Consider the following 4,092-nt stretch of genomic DNA (forward strand, 5'->3'; position numbering starts at 1 on the left):
AGTAGATTGCAAAAATTTTCTCCCATTCTGTAGGTTGCCTGTTCACTCTGATGGTAATTTCTTTTGCTATGCAGAAGCTCTTTAGTTTAATTACATCCCATTTGTCAATTTTGGCTTTTGTTGCCATTGCTTTTGGTGTTTTAGACATGAAGTCCTTGCCCATGCCTATGTCCTGAATAGTATTGCCTATTGCCTAGGTTTTCTTCTAGGGTTTTTATGGTTATAGGTCTAATATTTAAGTCTTTAATCCATCTTGAATTAATTTTTGTGTAAGGTGTAAGGAAGGGATCGAGTTTCAGCTTTCTACATAGGGCTAGCCAGTTTTCCCAGCACCATTTATTAAATAGGGAATCCTTTCCCCATTTATTGTTTTTGTCAGGTTTGTCAAAGATCAGATGGTTGTAGATGTGTGGTATTATTTCTGAGGGGTCTATTCTGTTCCATTGGTCTATATATCTGTTTTGGTACCAGTACCATGCTGTTTGGGTTACTGTAGCCTTGTAGTATAGTTAGGTGGGGCGAGGGGGGAGGGATAGCATTAGGAGATATAACTAATGTAAATGACAAGTTAATGGGTGCAGCACACCAACAGGGCATATGTATACATATGTAACAAACCTATACTTTGTACACATGTACCCTAGAACTTAAAGTATAATAATAATAATAAGTATTCCTGCTGTGCAGACCTGGAGCTGCTTCTGACTTATCCCTGAGATTGCTCATGCACCTGAGAACACAGTGCAGGAAATGATGGCCTTAGACTAAAATATACAAAAATACAAAACCAGAATATTTATATTAAGGGAAAAAAAAGTTGAAATGCACAAGATACATCATTCGCACACAGCTAGTGCAGTTGGCATCCTGGAGAAAGTGGGACTCAAGGTGCAGTATCCAAGGGTGCAAATAAATAAAATCACATTGGCCTAGAATGGGGCAGGGGTAAGCATAGGAGCAGCAGGTCTGCAGTTGTTCCCCCAAACATCCTTTTTGCCATCATCACTACCCATTGCTTGGGACAGTTGCCAGCACCCTATCCCAAAAGTGGGTATGAGGATACAAGATGTGAAAAAAAAACACTGCCTTACTCCTGATAGATTTCCTTCCACAGAATGTAGTGGCTTGGCTCCATGAATCTGGTCTTATACTTAATCATTTCACTCTGGCATGGGAATTATTACATATCCTTCTTTAAAGGAAAACAACTTCCCTATCCAGGCCACTTTCAAAAGCTGGAAATTCTGGGGATGGAGCCTCAGATAAATCATGTAGATTGTAGGGTGATTCCCACCCTCCTGGTTGCCCCCAGAACCCTCACTTGTATTTGGACAGAGCACAGTTGGAGTTCCTTTGACTCACCCTTTCCCCCAACAGAGGGAAGAAAGGGTGATGGTGTGAACCCCAGCCTGAGAAATATGGCAGTGCCAACTAGCCCAAATATACCCTATGCCCACTTTTTCCACTCTGCCTTCTCCTCAAAACTTCCTGATAGCAAAAGAATAGCCCCTACCTATTATGGCTCAATTCTGCCCCTCTGGGAGCAGGGCAGGGCTGTGGATTTCTTCTTCCTCCTCCTGAAAGTAGGTTGGCTTTCCCTGTGCGCTAGGGCCCTGCTGGGCCTTCAGTGGACATGAAGCTAACATACGACTGATGCTCTGGCAGAAGTGGCACTTCTTGGGCTGGGGTGGCAGCTTGCATTCCTTGGCATGATGGTCTAGACTTCCACAGTTTTAGCACCTGTCTTTTGATCTGCGCTTCTGCATGTTCTTCCCCTTTGGCCACCTCTCACTCCCAATACGGAACGCCCCACCAGGTCTGGTGACACGGATGGATTCCAGACCCTTGGCTGACTTCTTAAAGGTGAACTCCCCTGCCTCACCCTCCTTCAAGCTCCGGAAGCCTTCTATGTGCAGCTTACTCTGGTGCACAAAGACGTCCACTGGCGGGTTGAGCGCGACCACTGCACGGGCGGTCACGGACAGTAAACCGAACCCCATGCGCAAGTTGAACCACTTACAGATGCCCTCACCTTGCAGCAGCTGAGCCTCGTCCGCCGCCCGGGCCGCATCCTCCGGTGCCTCCTCAGGCGCCTCTTCTGCCGCCTTGGCGCAGCCACCTGCAAACTGCTGGGTGGACACGGAGCCTATGGTCGTCGGCTGAGCCCGTGGCCCCGGGCCCCTGGTCAGGCAGCTGCTGGCCCCAGAGAACTCCGAAGGCCAACATCTGAATTTACTAGAATCCTGATTGTTAAGTATATACTGTCAGGAACAAATTTTTTATTACAGAGTTCATAGAACAATGCTGAATTTACCAAACTTAGTATTTTGCTGCAACTGGAAGCTCCAAGGGTTAAGAGGAGGCATGGTTGATCTAGCTAATTTCAGATTTAAAAGATAAGAATGTCCTATTTAGGAGACCCTTCCTTATACGTCTATCACTCATTAATTTTCCCAAATAATTTTTGATTTATTAAATAGACATTTTCTTACTTTTATACACAATTCCCATAAAATATACGCAAAAGTCAAAAAATAAATTTTCTTGTCACAAACAGGTATAGTATTAATCATATCTCATGTTACACAAAATCTGTGAATTTTGCTTGTTCCCTTTACAACTGAACGTACAGACGACTGATTAAGTCCTGTGGGCACCAAGTTGTGGTTAGTTTCTATTCTTCATTCCTAATCTTTTTACACCTTTGAGTCAATTGTGTTATGTTTATAAGACATGGGCTTTCATCACTTCTATCAGTACCTTTAATTTTCCTCACTTTCACTCTCCTACTCCTACTTTTCCATTCTTGTCCAGAAGTTTCAAAGGGGTTGTTTATACCCATGGTTTCTTTGGGGCCACCAGCTTTAAAGATCACACAAGCTTGGATCTGTCAGGGCCCACCATCCCAACAGATACAGAATGACTCAAAGTGAATATAATGTGGGGAGGCTCCATGGAGAGAGTCAAACAATTATGACAAAAAGACTTCATCCTAGTGTGATCATTTGAACCCCAGAATTTAGACAACTCTATGACCTACTCCTGGAATATTTGCATATATAGTACATAAAAAATCCCTTTTTTGCTTAAATCTTAACCTTTTTATTTTAAAGTAAAACAGATACAGAGAGCCGCACAAAATACCACTCTTGAAATCACCAGCCAAGTCAAGAAATAAAAATTTGCCAATTATCTCAGAAGCCCCTTGTATTAGTCTGTTTTCACTCTGCCAATAAAGACACACCTGAGACTGGGTAATTTATAAAGAAAAATAGGTTTAATGGACTCACTGTTCCACGTGGCTGGGGAGGCCTCACAATCATGGCGGAAGGAGAAAAGTTTATCTTACGTGGTAGCAGATGAGAGAGAATGAGAGCCAATTGAAAGCAGAGAACTCTTATAAAACCATCAGATCTCAAGAGACTTATTCACTACCACGAGAACAGTATGGGGGAAACTACCCCCATGATTCAGTTATCTCCCACTGGGTCCCTCCCACAACATGTGGGAATTATGGGAGTTACAATTCAAGATGAGATTTGGGTGGGGACACAGCCAAACCACATCACCCCTCTATGTGCCCTGCCTCTATCTCAAAAAAGTAATCACTATCTTGACTTTTATAGCAATAATTTCCTCATTTCTTTATAGTTTTGCCACCCAAATGTGTATCCCAAGCCACTATAGTTTATTGTTGTCCATTACATTTTATTATCATTTAAATCCCTTTCATCTATGTGTTCTCCCCACCCTCTTTCTTTACATTTGATCTGTATTCAACCTGTCTGCTTTCCCAGTGAAGTTTGCCAATTACATATTCATGACACAGTTCAGCATGTTCCTCTGTACTCTGTTTTCTGTCTTCTGTTTCCAATTTCCAGCAAATTGGCAGCTAGAGCGAAAGGCTTGATCAGACTCAGGTTCAATGCCTTTAGCAAGACCACAGGTGGTATGGGTCTTTAGTGAAATATAATGTCTAGTGGCCTTTTTCTATTGTGATACAAGCAGCTATTGTGGTTCAGTCTCATGTTGTAAGCAGACAATTTCTCCAAAGAAACCCTGGTTTCAAGACGACATATTTGGCATTAGGAA

At 42.7% G+C, this 4,092-nt stretch overlaps 1 pseudogene; it reads right to left on the reverse strand.

The window, feature by feature from the left end:
- Positions 1–1,523: 1,523 nt before the first annotated feature.
- On the reverse strand, positions 1,524–2,842 carry LOC116464858 (protein lin-28 homolog A-like; annotated as a pseudogene).
- Positions 2,843–4,092: the final 1,250 nt, after the last annotated feature.

The sequence above is a fragment of the Hylobates moloch genome, unplaced genomic scaffold, assembly GCF_009828535.3.
Source record: "Hylobates moloch isolate HMO894 unplaced genomic scaffold, HMol_V3 SCAFFOLD_1, whole genome shotgun sequence".
Taxonomy (NCBI): Eukaryota; Metazoa; Chordata; class Mammalia; order Primates; family Hylobatidae; genus Hylobates; species Hylobates moloch.